The sequence below is a fragment of the Cryptomeria japonica genome, chromosome 4, assembly GCF_030272615.1.
Source record: "Cryptomeria japonica chromosome 4, Sugi_1.0, whole genome shotgun sequence".
Taxonomy (NCBI): Eukaryota; Viridiplantae; Streptophyta; class Pinopsida; order Cupressales; family Cupressaceae; genus Cryptomeria; species Cryptomeria japonica.
This window is the reverse complement of record NC_081408.1, coordinates 45030376-45048208: the sequence shown is the minus strand read 5'-3', so window position 1 is coordinate 45048208 and position 17833 is coordinate 45030376.

Here is a 17833-nt window from a genome sequence, read left to right as displayed (position 1 = left end):
TAACTAGATGAATAAATATGACACATCTTTCTAGGGGAAATTCAAGGCTTATTCTTTGTCTCCTAGACTAATGTTGTTGTTGCTCCCACAAAGAAAAGTGGAGTATGTTATTTTATGGTTGTAAGAAAGTAGTTGTAGAAGGATGGTATCTATATCAGAAGGAATGTTAGAAAGATTAGTATATCATGTTGAGTTGTGTCCTTTGTCATTGATGTCAAAGGAGAACTATTTTTTGGTAATTCAATACAGTTTGATTATGTACATGTTTTTAAGTGTTGCCATCAATAACAAAGGGGGAGATTGTTGGAAATTTGATTTATGTTGTCATCGATGTCAAAAATTTTGTGTCATATGGATTTTAATTTGGATATGGTATTGTGCTAATGCAATCTCTCTATCTAGTGTTGTTGTTGAGTTTAATGCAAGAATTGATGATCAAAGGTGTATACATTTAGATGTTCATATAATGCTTGGTGAATATGTATGAAGTTTCTCTAGAAAGTTACAATTGTGGCAAGTTCACAATGTAGGAAAGAGTATTTAATACCCGAGTGGTAGAATGCTTTGCATTACTCTAGTTAGTGAGGGTTATGTTTTGTGATTCTAAATATAATGTCTAAGCTCTATGAATGCTACATTATCATATTTTCAAGTCCTCAAGTTGTAGAAGTTTGTTGTTGATATTCTTTGACAATGAGGGTGTTTATCAAAATAGAGTGAAAAACACTCGGTGGATTTTGCATATGTGAAATCTTGTGTTACGATTTGATGGATATGTTTACTTGTGCAGAATTCTAGAGAGTTCTTTGGTGCTCACTTGTTTATTAGGTGAAGTTATGATTTTTTGTGATCAAAATGTTGATTTATGTTGTTCTCTTGCTATTATGATTGGATTATCTTAGCTAGATCGCATTCTCTTGTTCTATATTTTCTCTTGTGGTTGCATTTGGATGTTTCTATGGGTCTCTCTATGGTGGGTGTAGATCCACAAGGTATAATTTTTCCTTAGAGATCGACTATTTTTTAGATTTATTATTTTCTAGATATTATGTTTAGTATTGATATTGGAGAATGTGTTAACATGTGTAGTTCATTGGAAACAAACCTATTAGCATAATATGTTGTCTTTGGGCCTCCTCTTTCACTTAGAGTGGAGCGCATTAGATATTTTTTATTTAGGTGGCCTAGTTTATGTAATATTGTATATTGTGTATGTGGCTAACCCTTGAGTGGGGTTTCCTTGATCCATCTTGTATATATAGATGTGTGGATGTATGAGTTGAGTATCAAATATGGGTAAACTAATTTGAAGTAAATGTGAATGATTTGCAATCAAAATTGCTACTACATATATAATATGCAAAAGTTAGGTGTTGAAGAGCTTTAATGATAATATTATTAGAAACAAATTTTTGTTGCACAAAACGATTGACCTATTAATGCCCGATACAACTATGAGATTTTAATAATTCCAAAAGAGGCGGTTAAGCCATATCGTAAACCTGAGCACTACATTGCACAACACAAGGAGACCAAAGACACAAACCTTGCAACAATCTTCTTAGCACAAGTGAGGGGTTTGAACCCATGAGCTAGGCTCTAATACCATTTGTTAGAAATGCAATTGTAATTGCACCAAAAGATCAACCTGCTTATTTTCAATACAACTGCAAGATTTTAATGAATCCATAGAAGGTAGTTAAGCTATGTCACAAACCCAAGCACTGAATTGTACATCATAAGGAGACCAAAAGCAAACGACTTGTAACAAATATATTGAGTGTGATAGTGTTTAAGACAATGGTTGACGTCAAATGTGTTTTCCATGATTTTGGTGACTTGACATAGTGGTTAAAGGATAATTTTATGATCATGGAATCATTTTCATTTTAGTTCTAGTATTTATTTTGTTACTAGAATACAATGAATCCCTTGGTAGCGTTTTGTATCTTATCCTAAAGCAGTGAGTTTTAGTTGTGCAAGTCATTGTATCTTACCATAAGGTTGTGTGCCTTAGCCTTGCAGGTCCATCAGATGCATGTTGCTCCTTGGTAGTGAGCCTAAAACACTGTAATCAATTTTATTTAAATTGTGAGTTTGATTCTCACCATGGTTTTCTCTTGTTGGGTTCATTGATTTTATTTATTTTGCTTATACCGTGCCCTTACGGTTCCAGGTCTACCGTTCTTCAAACAGTGATGTAACTATTTTGTTAGCTGTATTTATTCTCCTGAAGCTAATAGCATTATTATTGTATTGTCTTCATCTCTTATGCTCCTTTATTTGGTGTCAGAGCAGCGATACGATGTTGGGAGTGTAGAAGGCTTGCCTGGAGGAAGCATGGGACACTCTTTCATTTTCATTCCGCATGCAGCTTCAATCTGCATGAAAAAGTCTTAGTCTGCATGAAGAAGTCTTAGTCTGCATGAAGAAACCTTCTAAGGGCATAAAATTTAAGATGATTGCCGGTTCAAGTTTAGCAATCTTCTGTGTGAAAAGTCATGTAGACGAGATGTTTCATGGTTAGGTATGAATGCATTAAAGCGGGTAAATTTGAGGCTGCGTTTAATGCCCCAGGTGTGTAAGGTATATGCAATGACATTGAAATTTGTACTAAAGAATGTGATTGACACTAATGTTGATATTCTTGGTGAGGTGGTTTTGTCTGTTATAAAAGTAGCTACATAATAACGGATTCTTGTCAAGGTTGTGTGCTTGTTTTAAACAAAAATATCAGAAACAAGGTGAATACAAAGGTTTATGAATCAGTTTTGATTTGTGGAGCGAAAGATTGAATTGTTGAATTCATTTGTTGTGTGGAGTAGCGTATCTATTTGTTGTGTGGATATAAGGTAGAGGAGAAGCACTTTTGAAAGAAGACATAAGCAATGAACCAGCTCACACCTACAATGAAAGGAGACATCAAATATAGTTGTAATTTAGTGCATGAGATCTGGTGCCACAATTGTTTTATTCAATGATATTGTGGTGGTGGACATTGTTCTTTTCTTTGTGGGTTGCAGATGACCTTTAACTCGATGCACCATATTAACATTCAATTTTTTGAGAAAGTTTGCTTCTATTAGGACGTCTATTCTGATTGTGCGGGCTATGAGTTCTAGAGAAGTGAGATTCCTATTTGAAGTTTCTATTCACATTGTAAACAAGTAAGTGTTGTCACCATAGACTATGTACTAGAGGCTTTGCATTTTTTTGTCCTCCTCTTCTTTGGCTAGATCATGCAATAAATGGTAGCATTTTGTTGATTTCTCCATGTCTAGGGTATAGACTCAATACTATAGTATGGTTATATTTAGTGAAGATCACAATGATTTCAATTTGTTTGATATTCTTATGTATTTCCTTTTGGAGAAATATCATTTGAAATATTCAAGGAATCGGAGGAAAATAAAAAGACAACATAAAAAGAGGATAGTCATCTTTGTTGCTGATTGGAGAGGTTCAAGAAAAACTTGTTTTAATATTGGGAGTCATGTTAAACGAATGTATTATTGGTCAATATTTAATGAAAATGAATACATGGTATAGTTATTGGTCAATATTTTATGTCAATGAATACGTGGGTGTAGTTATTCTGGCCATTATAAAAAATCTAGCCAAGAGACTCTATGATCCTCAATACTATCTCGAGGTGAGTCTTTCAATAAATGGGATGAAGACACTACACTATTTTCTTCTTAGTGTTTGTGGTATTGACGTTGTTTGGAAAATATAAGATGAATTAGAAAAGAAAATCCACCTAAAAAAAAAAAAATTCGAATGAGAGGATCGCGCTATTTGTGAAGTAGTAGGTAGTGTTGACTCTACAATAAGTGAAATCTTGCGCATACAAAATTTTGGAGATATGATTCATTTTCTTTTTTGTTGATTAGGTTTTTGGAGTTTGTAATAATTCCTCTAGTGCTAATTTTGAAGGGTAAAGTGTAACAATATCAAAATTTTGGAGCCTGGAAGCATTAGAGGATGGAGGAATTTCCATCATCTCAAGTTATCTTCTCACTTTGAGATGGTTTTTTGCTTGAGAAGCATTTTTTGTTTTCCTTGCTTTCAATTTTCCTTTTGATGATAGATTTGAAAAATACATGTGTTGTGAAGGTTATATTTTGGAGACAGGTTTAGATTTGGTGTTGAGCTCTATATGGATTGTTGTCAAGTGAGATTCATAGTATATGCTAGAGAATTATACCCTTTCATGATCATTAGACAATGATAGAGATCTATCCTATTTGTTAGGGATCATTGTTGAATAATTCAAGACTCTATGATTCGAGAGTTCAAGACTAAGAGTTTAAGAACACATCTCGAAGCTATACCTTTCCAAGGGTCAAGAAACAACTTGATGGAACCTCACTTGGTTCAGGATTGGATTCTTCAAGAGAAGATCTTCCAAAAAAATGTATTCATATTATGTAATTGGCAAGTTTTTACTGTGTAAGCCTTAAGGGGGGTCCCTAGCCCAAGTTTTAGGAACAATATAATAAGGAGGGGAACATTGGTGTAAACCACACTATATCATATATTATAATATGGTTTGGTTATGTTGGTTCATTCATTTTATTTATCTCTATTTATACCATTCCCTAATGGTGCCAATTCTATCGTTATTCCAATGGTGATGCAATTATTTTGTTTGATGTATTTATTCTCCTCAAGATAATAGAATTATTATTGTATTGTCTTCATCTCTTATGCTCTTTTATATCCGATGTTCATGTGTTGATGGTCAATGTTTTTCACTTTTACTATAGAATGGTTATATGTTGCTTAAATTTTGATAGATCAATATTTTAAAAGATCTAGACTAATTCACCTCCCTCCCAATCTTGTTGTGGATTCAATATCTTGATCTCATTTGGAGTAGTGGGACCATCAATTAGAGTAGTTTAACAAGCTTTGATAATATCCAATATCCAATATCCCAAGTGATAGATAATTGAAATGATATTCCATTTGTGACTTCCAAGTAGAGTAATTTTTGTCATCAAATCTTCATGCCTTGAAATAGATGCCATGCACCATACCAAACTTTCCTCAATTAGTTAAGATTATCTCTAAGGAACCTCACTTTGATACCATTATTGAATCCACCATATGATTAAGGTGAGCTAGTGTGAATTAGTCCATACCTTAAAATAAGTTACTTATAATCCTTTAAACTTGAAATAATAATTAACTTATCTATACAATTATGAAACATGAAAGCATAAAGCACAACACAAACAAGAACACCAGATTTATGTGGAAAACCCAAGAAGGGAAAAACCACGTGATGAGAATTACACTCACAAAATGAATATCTAATTATAATATTTTAGGCTCAAGGCCACTGAAACTCACTACACCTGATTGGGTTTGCAAAACCAAGGCGCACAACCTTAGGGCAAGATACAAAGAATTACATAGGTTCCTAGAGGACTCATTATCTTCCAATAGGTACTGAGAAGTAATGGATTGAAATGAACAAGATCTCTCTATCATGAAACTATCCTTAAAATGCTCTATCAAGTGAACAATATCATGATAAACACATCACACTGCATTTGTTGTCTCAAAAAACTATCACATTGAAGATATTATCATCAAGACTTATCACAAAATAAAATTTACACTTCTTCTTATTCACTTGTTCTTGCACATAATCCACATCCAATTAAAAAAAAATCACCATATATTTACACATTCGCACTACCATTTATACAAGATTATTCATTGAAACCCTCAATTAGGCTAGTTGCACATAAAATATACATGAATTACATAAAGTCAACCACTTGGACCAAAAACAAAAAATTCAATCCACTCAATGAGATAAAGGAAACCCAAATATATCACAACATATCTCCCTAAGTCAATTCTAATGAACTATACATGCTAGAACATCTGCAAAAGATGGTATCAAGCATAACATGTAGAAAAAAAATGGCGCACGTTAACCAGTCAGCCTAAAATATCACCCAATACAAAATACATAAAGCATATTTACACATACCACATTTAGTCCCATATCAACCTTATTTAACTCAACCTATAAAGTATATCTGGAATAAGAGAGATCAATTGAGTTAGATAGAGACTAACATAGCTGACAATGTCGAACACAAAACATCATAGCTTTATATGTCGATCAAACCAACACATGACATCTAAACTATAATAATGAAAGAACCATATGAATATTTTCTACAAGACATAACACTTGAATCAACACAATGGAGTAATACAATCTGTTAGACTAGTCCTGATAGACAACCTCTCTAACAACAAACCACCACAACTAACTTAATCATCTGAGAAACTGAGGACCTGAAAAATGATACTACAACATCCATAGTATGTAGACATTATATCCATAACTACAATTCATTATCATCAAGAACTATAAAAATGTGTGGCATTCTTCCATAAAGATAAGAAATAATCTTTCCTACATGTTCTAAATTCCACCAATGTAGCCTTCTAGATATACCTCATACTTACTCAATATGACTAATAGACAACATAACAACATCTAAACACTTATTTTTAAACCATACATAGAATCCAAACAAGTGAAAAATTTTGGCATCAATGACAATATAGCTCAAGTTTCCAACAAGGAAATTATTGTTAAGATAGCCAACTCATTTGGTCGATTTCTATTTATTGATGCTATCACTAATAATCGATATAGATTAATTTTTTCTAATTTATTTATTAGCATAGAAAATTACAAGGTATCATCAAGTTTGGTGAGGTTGGAATCCCATTTTAGGTCTTGGTTTCAAATCCTAGAATTTAAAAATTCTATCTGTTTCTACTAGCTTTTCTCTTCAGCTAGCCACCAAAGTGATTCTTTCCCTAAAGTTGGTTGAAAGAACGTTCTCCCTCCCCTTCTCTTCAAGGAGAAGGAATTACATTCTACTCCACTAGTTCCAAAAGTTTCGAAATCTTCTAGTTTTAGAGTAATTTTAGTTTGGTCCTCCATCTAGCAATTTACTAAGTTGTTTGTTCTATGCACCCTTTTCCTTCCTCAAATCTCCATCTTAGAGATATCTTTTTGAAATCTTCTTTCCCTCTATTGTATTAATCAATTATTAAAATCTATGAGGAGGCCCCTATTTATATTTTGGTCTCAATTTTTTTTCTTTTGATGCTCTCAATTCTGACTCTTGTGATGGTCAGTCAGAAAGTTCTCATTCTCCTTTCGCTTTTATGTTACTCATGAAGTTGGATTCTAAATACTTTTTACTTTTTGAAGTCAACATTTCAAAAGGACTCCATTCTCATAATCTCTAATGATTTCGTTCTGGTGGTCAACCATATCCCTCTAGTCCTTTCTCAAAAGTCTCAATTTTGGATCATTCTAATGTGGTACCTTCTAAGAAAGACTCAGCCTTGGCCAATATGCTCTTTACTTCTTCTCTAATGGGTCCTTTCGATCATCTTTCTTTTGTTGGGAGACCTTCTTCCTCCCTCAAGATTCTAAGGAAGACTACTAATGAAGGAAAATATTTGAAACCTAGCTACAAGCCCAAAAGAGAAACAAGATTGTTGATTACAACAAGAGATGTGGAAAATGTATGCAAGAGTACTTTGGAACATTCATTTTCCCAAAAATATAAAAAATGATTATTTTCTCTTATAATATGATGGGGTTAAATTGTCTCCATAAGAAGAATATAATAAAAAATATCATAAAAGAAATCAAACCTAAAATTTTGCTTCTTCAAGAAACCAAGGTGACTACTAATGCTATTGTCAAAGAGAATAATTTTATTTTTCCTTTTTCTAACTTTGTAGTTGTGGATGTGTTTGATTCCTCTAGTTTTTTAACAAAATTATGGAAACCCCACAACCTAACTAAGTGTTTTCAACTCTACAGATAAACATTAGCTTAATATCTTCTTTTATGATGCAGCCAACAATTTGGAATGGATGCTCTCCAATTTATAAACCCTTAATAATCAGGTGATTAGGAGACCTCTATGGTCTTCCCTTCTTATCTTGAAAGCTACTTTCTAATATTGTTATTGGATTCTTATATGAAATATTTCTTAACACTCCCCCTTTCCCCTAAGAGAAAATGGGGAATCTCACTGACTTTTTTGATAGTATGCAGGATCTCCATCTTTTTTCATGGGGGTTTAATTAATTTGGAATTATAAAGGATAATTTTATGTGGTCTAATAAGATATTTGGAGATGGTCTCATCTAATTCTTCCTTGACCATTGTCTTATATTCTCTTGGAATCTCATCAATCATAGTCTCCTTTCTCTACTGACTAATTTTGGTTATGATTGTTATTCCATTATCCTCCACTATCTCTTTTTAAACCCTCTTGTGAAATTCCCCTTCATAGGTGAGTTAATTTTGACCTATCACCCTAATCTAAATGAATTTATTTGAACCATTTATTGGGATTCAGAGGTTCAAGGGACTGTCATATTTGGTATGGATCAAAAAATTAAAAGAATAAATATAAATCTCATTTAGTAGAATACGTTTCAATCTAGTAGCATCTTCTCTAAGAAGAAAGACATTAAAGATCAAATTATTTCTATCTAATTTAAAATGGATAGGGTTGGGGCCTCTCCCAAGACAACTTTACAAGAAAGAGTTCTATTGAGTGAGCTTCATAATCTTGTGGAAAAAGAGAAGCATTTTTTGTTAATCTAAGAGGATCTAGTTAATACTGAGATGGGGGGTGAATCAGTATTAACAATAATTTATGACTTAAAAATTAAACTTATAGAAATTCACCAAATCAACAAACCTGTAATAAACTATTTACTAGTATTGATAACCACTGATATCCAACTATTAAACTGATTTATCAGAACTACTCATTAAGTGTTCATCAACATGCATAAACTGAAAGTAAATCAAAACAACACATCGGAAATATTCACCTCATGAACAACAGAATTTCACATGGAAACCCAAATAGGGAAAAACCACAGCAGGAATTGGTACCCACAAAAATTGTGCACTCTTTCAAAATACACCCTGTTAGGATCCTAGCCTGGTTAGGATCTTACAATGATGCCTTGTTAGAAGCATACCTTGTTAGGAGTCACCCGATTAAGGGATTGATATGATGAGACTTGTTAGGAGCTTTGTTGTATTATAAACAACCTCGCAAGAGGATTTCTGACTCAGATGTTGGGCTACCCAATTAAGGGATTTAAAATTTATGGCCTATTAGAACTTACCCAGTTAAGGGATTTTTAATGGTGCAACCGTTAGGGAATAATCGATGAATGATCTAGAAATAACACTCTCTACTTGCTTGTTCAGATCCAATTCAAATCCAATTTTCTACAGTCTGGTAGATACACCACACTGGTTCATCTTGACACTCTTTTCTCAAATCACTAACACACCAAACATCAACTATACCGACCTAAATAGCCTTTACAACTTAGTCGGTTACAAAACCCTAAGACTTACAACATAGATCATCATAGATCTTTACAACTCATTATAGATCATCAAATGGATTATTACAATCAATTACATCCACTTAATAATCACCGCACCTTGATCTGATACACTTTCAAACCCTTATCTCATTTTGCTAAGCACTTCACACATTCCCGTGTAGAGGAAAAAGCAAGAACAAGTGACTAGGACCTAATTACACAAACTGAAATTGCACAAACTTGTAGATTTGAAAATAAGATACTGAAAGTAGAGAAGGGGGGGGGATTTGGATGTGTACCTGATGTTGTAAAATGGATCAAACTAACCAAGACTAGGGCACCATGCCCTCTCCTCGAGAATCTGACAGAAAGCTACAACTGAAGGGCTGAAATATTGAGATCCTAAGACACCACCCTTTCAAAAATCACTAAAAATATGGGGGAACAGGGTGCCATGCCCTTGTCTTGGGTAGGCCCAAGGTGCCATACCCCTCTCCCTAATGGACTTGGGGGAGTGTGAGACTTCTGGGCATTTTTGGTACCTTTTGCTAATCCAGGAAGCCTTCTGGGTACCTATTTATCCACCTGCAACTGAAAATAGAGGGGGTTTGGGTGGGTATAAGTTTTTTCCTTGGTAAAAACCTTATTTTGGTGATTTACATCTCCACAAATAGCTCATATGTATTGTAAAATAGTGTGTGCAGGAATCTTGCATGTGTGCAAGACCCTAAGATGAATGCATACAATCTAGAGCAACCGTAAAGAGTAAACCCTAAATGATTGTAATTGACAAAGTAAATTATCTAAATCAATGATGAAAAGTGATCTAAAGCATGAATGTAAATATATAAATTGATGTACTGAAGCTCATATAAAGATAGGAAACAACATGAAACCATAACCAACCCCTAAGGGAGGGGTACAAGCCAATCATTAGTCGGTGATCTCCTATTATTCTTCAATGTCTTTAAGGCTCCTAATTGATGATGAATGCTTGATGAATTATTGATGAAGATTGATGAATTTTGTTGAATACTCCACATAGGCTTCTCTTTCACTACATGGAAGGATCTTTATGCTTGCTCCAAAAGCTTTTTCCATCGCTCTTAGTTCTTAGTTGCCTTCAAATGAAGAAAGAGATCTCTTATGTATGAAACCCTAGATCTTAATTTCATATTTAGGCCAAATTAGAGATACAATTTCCCACCAATTTCTTGGGGTGAAGCATTATAATATCAGAGGATTATACTCCTGAAATTTCGAGAAAAAAGTCGGGGACCATGTGTACTTTGCACGTGGTCGAACCAACTTTTCACCAAATTTTCAGGGTCGTTAGATATGATGATATTAGAGTGAATCCTAAAGTTATATGTGATTTTGAGGTGTTTTGATATGCAAAATCAAGCCTTAAAGGTCGAAATAAGAAATAATTAGGGTTTATGATTTAATGATTTATTAGAGGAATAAAATTAAAAGGGGCACACTTGGGGTAAAGGGCCCAATTTTATGATGTGGGGAGTGATGAAATATGACTTTAGATTTAATTAAATTAATAAATTAAATTCTTAAAAGGAAATTACAATGCAAGATGCAAACACACTAAGGTAGGTGCTAAACTAAGTGTGGAATTGTACCACCCTAGAAAGGGTGTACAATTTACGACACTACATTTAGCCCCCACTTTAGCAGTCATATGACACTACGTGCATGTGCAAGCCAAAGTACAAGAGATGTAAGCATTCATGAAAAAGGATATATCCACAAGTTGTCGGACGAAGCCCCCAACGGTATTTGCAGTAGACAATTAGGAACCACACCCTACAAAATCACCTAAATGCTTACTATGGAAGGTGATGAAAATTTGAGGGTAGCTATATGCCCCCTTGTTTTGTCTTGCTAATTTAGTGAGTTGAAACATGGTATCATGTTTACCACATCGAATTGTGAAAGAAGATTGATGACAAATGCTCACAAGAAGATTTGATACAAGATCAACAACTAATGGAGATTAATTTGGTAAGAAAGAGGACTAAACCTCAATTCCAACACAACAAAGAGTATGAGGATTTGAGAGATCTCTAACACAAGATGAAAGATTTAAATGGAAACAAATACCAGAGATATAATCCCAAAATGCAACTCCATAAAGGAAATTGGAAAAGTATGGAGGATTGAAATGACATCAAAGAGAGATTATTCATAGCAACACTCTTCTAAAACAAGGCAAGAGATCCTCATCAAGGACATGCACTTTCACAAAATAGAAGGGTTTGTTATAAAAGATACTACTCAATGAAGAAAAGAAATTGATGAATGATGAAAGATTTCCAACACCAAGGAGGAGGTACCAATTAAGGATATGTACTTAAGATCCCCATTAGGGATACTTGTTCCATTATGAGAGAAGGAATTCAAATATGAATACACAATCAATAATAAATATTTATAGAAGACACTACTTCACAAAGGGGGAAATTTTAATCTTAATAATGAGAGATATTTGAAATCACTCTTGCCCCCTATATATAGAGAGAAGAGATGAGATAGAAATAGGATATTATGCTGCTTCAAAAAAGTATGATTGCACGTGAAATTGTACCATCAAGAATGACAATGAGCCCCTAGTAAGTGAGCTACCAATATCACAAAATGATGAGAAACATAATAGCCATTAATTTTATTTAAAGACATGATAGATTGAATGAGGTATTTGAATATGACATGTTAAATGCTCTACTATAAGTGAGATCAAAAACATGTATAAGATGATGAATGTTAAAAAGTCTTTAGAAAGAGAAGTTTATAGGAGAAGAATAAGCCACTAAGTCATACTTTTCTTGCACACAAGGAATCTTAAGAGAGGGATGAGTGTAATTCATTAGATCCTTATTCCTAGAAGAAGGGATTTTAGAATGAGTAGAAGATAAAGTCTCATAAGGGGGATTAGAAATCTCTTGAGGATATTCGTAAAGATTTGTTCAATACCAAGATTTCCTTATGAGGGGGGTGAGTGTTGAAAGAAGTAGAGGATGATTCAATTGAGGTGATATCATCATCACTACTAAATATAGCATTCACATTGAGAGATGGTCTTTTAGATCCTATGGTGGGCTTAGAAGGATCATATCCAAGTCCAAATGAATCTTCATGTGTATTATATTATAAAGTAACTTTAATTCCTTGTTAATTTGTGCCACAACCATTGCCATTATAGCCATTCTTAGCTAAAATGTGAAAACCAAAACCATAAAGAGACGGTGATGCCTCATATGTCTCAGTGCTCTATGAATTAGAGGAAGGATGTGAAGACTGATTTGAATTAGAAGCAACCACAAAGCGGTTACTTAGTTGTTTTGAGAAAGCGGGTTTCTCTTTAGGTTCCTCCTTATATTTCTCCTTCTTAGTCTTAAATTATTTCCAAGATACTCTATACTCTCCTAAAAAAGTAGGGTTAAAGTCTAGAGATCCCCAATTTTCATCTGAGAGAAGTCCTTCGGGAGAAAAGATATCCTCGAGAGGAGATTTTTATTGAGTAGAAGAATCAAGAGTACTAGAAGGAACAAGATCATTAAAGGAAATATATGTATTTGAAGATGTAGGAGGATTCAAAGAAGAATGGGAAGTAGTTGAACGAGAAGATCCAAATTTTAATGGTTCTGGAGGTTTTTTAGCTAACAAGCTATATGTCTTATTGTTATAAATGAACTTGACTTGCCTATGCAAAGTTGAGGGGAGAACTTGCTTGCTATGAATCCAATATCTCCCTAATAGAAGGTTATATGTCAAATTACCACGCATAACATGAATAGGTGTAGATATAGTAATAGGACCTACATTAATAGGCAAGGTTATGACATCTAAAGCTTGTTTAGCAATATTACCAAAGCCTTGAATAGGAATAGCAGCAAGTTCGATAAGAGAATAATCCACATTAATTTTATCGAATAAGTCCACACCACAAACATTAAGGTCAGACCCATTTTCCACAAGGGTTCATCTTATAGAACTATCGTTGATAATAACCACAATCATAAGAGGATCATATTGATGTTGGATTTCACAAGAAGGTAACCCATCTTGTCTGAATATAATTTGAGCTTTGGGTTTGATTGAAGGATCAATAAAAGAATCCATGTTATTAGGTGTCACTGCAGGTGGGACATCTAAGGTTTTCAAAGCAACTTGTAACATCCCATCATAAGAAAGTGAATTTTGAACCAAATCCCAAATAGAAATCTTGGCAGGAGTATCTTTAATTTGTTCAATGAGATCATACTCTGTACTAAGAGTTTGTGATATACAAGGTGCTTGTGGAAGAGTAGGTTGAGAGGGAGGAAGTGAAGTTGGGATAACAAGAGGGCAATTAGGTTTCCTATTGTTTCTTGTATTGTAGGTATGAGGAACTGCATGAAAACTTTCTCTAATGATTTTCTTAGCATGCTCATAAGGGCTCTTAGTAGGATAACCTCCTTGCACAATAATAACCATTTTCTTAGGAGTGCAAAAAGAATCATTCACATAACCACCTTGAACCACTAAGATAGGCTTATGTTGAGAAATTTGAGAAGGACAAGCCCCTTGAACTCTGAAGAGAAATTTATTAGGTGTCTCAATCACATGTATTAAATTGATCGAAGATGCTTTAGGAATATCAAAGGTGTCCTTATGAATTCTAGAAGAAGAATAGACAAGATTGTTGGAAGAATTAAAAATGTTATCATGGATGAGATCAAATTTAGAAGGAAGAATATTAGTAGTAAAGGTCATATCATCCTTCATCGTCAAAGGATCTACATGGGGAATAGACTCTCTAGGAGAAGGATCAACATTAATCTCTAAGTTTTAACCTTTGAGGGGGAGATATTTGAAACAGATGTTAACAATCTCTTCTTGAACTAAGGTATCCTTAGGAATACAACCTATTTGGGGAGAAGGAGATGCCTTATTTTCAGAGGGAGAATGATTGAGATTAATGGAAGGTAAGATCCTATCGAGGGGATTACTCTCATAGGATAGAGAATACTCAACAAGTCTTCTTCTCATGGTTCATCACAAATAGTGAGGTCATTGAAGAATGTATTAGAAATAACTTGCACAAAGATGCCCTTATTGTTATTGCCTATTTTAGGAGAAAGGATAACATTGTTTATTAATTATTCATCCTTAAGAGGGAGAGAATCACTACATGTGTTTAAATCATCTTCTTACCTCAAAATGTGTTCAATAGGATCTTTAAGGGAGAGAGAATTAAGGAAATTGATTATGATTTCATCTTCTTTCTCTAAGCCATCTTTAGGGGTAGGAAAAACTTTGGGGCAAGGAGAAGAATTTCTCATTAATACATCATCTCTAGTGGGAATTTTGTTGAAGTCAAAAGAGGAAATGCCATCACTAGGAAAAGTAGGGACAATACCATCCTCTTTCAAAAAATGATCCTCATGAGGGGGGTATTATTTATGAGGGAGATGAACATGTTTCTCCAAAGGTTCATGATTAGGAAGGAGATCTCTGAAAGAAGTTTTCATAACCCCTTGTTGCAGTAACATGCCCCAATTAGTAAGACCAAATTTAAGAGAAGATAAGTCAATGTCCATAAATACCTTTTCACTTAGAGAGGCATCATGTAGGGAAGATAAAGTAACAATAAGAAAGGTGTTTATTATATCCTCCTCCTCCTCTAAGATAGCTATATTGGAAGGGCACATTTTAGGAGAATTGTCAAGATCACCCTTCAAATCCTCATCCTTAGAGCATGGGAGAGTTTCGAAGGGGTTTGTAACAACTCTTTTAGGCACTTATATGTTATTATAGATAGGAGGAGGTTCATTAAGAGATGGAAATATTGAAGCAAGTGAAGCTAACCCATTATCACATTTATGAAATGAATGAATCATAACAAAAAAAATTATCTTTCAAATGATAACATATGTAAAATAGAAAGAAATGTTCAATTTTAACCAATACAAGCATTCTAAATGTTGAGTTAGAAAATGAAATTTATGAGTGAAATATGTTCCTAAATAATATCAGAAATTAATGATCCAAATCAAGCTATCCACAAGTTCAATTTTGAATTGAAAAATAACGATTTTAGCAAAATTGACCTCTAAATTTTTTAAATTTGCAAGGAATTGAAACTTGTAAAAGTAAATTTGAATTTGAAATTAAAAAAAAAATTCAGATCTAAGAACATAAGTCAGAATTAAAGAAGATTTTATTCGCATTAGGCTCACCTAAATGTGTACGGGAAAAAGCGAGATAGGGTGACTAGGACCTAATGCCACTTTAGCCAACACATTGGGAATATGAAAGAGCCTAGGGAGATAGATCACTTTGGAAACCTCTTGTGAGAAAGAGAGACAATTATTATCTCTTAGGGTTTCTATTCCTCTTATTCTAAACGAATGTAAGATGTGGAAGATTGATCAACTAGACTAGGAGATGAATAATGAAGCATACGTAAACTGAAATTGCACAAACTTAAAGATCTGAAACTGAGATCATAAAAGCAGAGAAGGGGGAGGAATTTGGATGTGTACCTAATTCTTTAAAATGGATCAAAGTGTGGAATTGTACCCAGTTAAGGGATTTCGACTATTGCAACTATTAAGGAACAACAGATGAATGATCTGGAAATAACACTCTCTGCTTGCTTCTTCAAATCCAATTCAACTCCAATTTTCTACACTCTAGCAGATACACCACACTGGTTTGGATTCACACTCTTTTATCAAATCACCAAAATACCAAACATCAACTATACTAACCTAAATAACCTTTACAACTTAGTCAGTTACAAAACCCTAAGACTTACAACATAGATCATCACAAATCTTTATAACTCATTACAGATCATCAAATGGATCTTAACAATCAATTATGAATCAATTATAGTCATTGAATGATCACTGCACCTCAATATGACACACTTTCAAACCCTTAGCTCATTTCGCTAAGCACTTCACACATTCCCAAGAAATTTTCTCTTTGATCACACCAAAACATCATCCAAACACTTCATGTTGTTTCAGCCACATCATCACCAACTTACAAATATAATGTTGTTGGTGTAAATAATTATTCATCATGGATATTATTACACTTTACTTAAGTTTACTTAGGTACATGCATATCATAGTAGTTTGGGTATGAGACACTTGGGTGTTTGTGCCACATTGGGATAGTGTGTGTAGGAGAATTTCTACCTTCTATGGTGTGATCTTGTTGTTACATTCCACATTCAGTGGGTGGTACACCTCATGTGGAATATTATATTGTTTCTCCTACCTACCCTTGTTTCTTATTGAGCCACATGTCATGTTTGTGTGCTCACATATCCATATAGACTTGCCTATACTAGCAGGCTCATACTCATTGTATGTAACGATTGATTGATTGATGATCCAGTTGATCAGTATTTACAACTTGATAGAATACAATTTATTCCTATCAACATTTTATTCTGTCTTATTTGTGCTTTCCATTGCATCTTGATCTTTGCAAAATCTCACATGGTATCAAAGCCATTAGAGTGCTATTAGTTTGCCAATTGAGAGAAATTTGGGGTTTTGCATTTTGGAGCTTTCTATTGCAGGTTATTATTGGAGCTTGTTGGGTCAAATATGAGGTCACCAATGGATTGAGGAGGCTTGAGAAAGTCGAAATCGTCTTTTGTTCCATCCAAATCCGACATCCGAGGCCAAATCTAGAGTCGTTTGAAGGTGGAGGGTGGTGACTTGTCACGTCAACGATCTGCAATTTTGGAGCATTTTTGGCCAAATCCATCATCACCATTGCTCTCAGAAGGCCCAAAAACCCCAAATATCAACTGTCAATTCCTTGAAATCAGCTTCCTCCCCTTTAAGTTGAAAAAATTCCCCTTCCTGGCCCACCGTACGGACTTGCAGGTATAGGTCTGAATTTTTTATTTTTTAAAATAAATTTGTTTTTTGTTTTTTATTAAATTATTTTTCATAAATTTAAAAAAAAATTAACTTAAAATCGTATTTTAATTTTGAATTGGGGAGGGGGAGTTTTTTATTTTTAAATTATTTGTTTTTATTGGAGGGGGCGGCCCCACAGGTATAGCCTGCAGGTACCACAGGTCCTATGGCCCACAATGTACTTGCAGGTGACGCAGGTTCTGCGGCCCCCACAGTGTACCTGTGGAGGGGCCCGTAGGCAGAATTTTTTTTCATTTAAAAAAAAAAAAAAATTTAAAAATTTAACTTGTAAATTTTTTTTTTAAATAAAAAAAAAACATTTTCAAAGTTTTTTCTTTAATAAATTTTCACTAATTTTTTTTGTAATATCAAAATTTTTATTTAAAAAAGAATGACTTATGCCTTTTTTTAAAAAAAAATCTTTATTTTTTTTAATATAATTTTTTTTAATGGGCATTTTAATAATT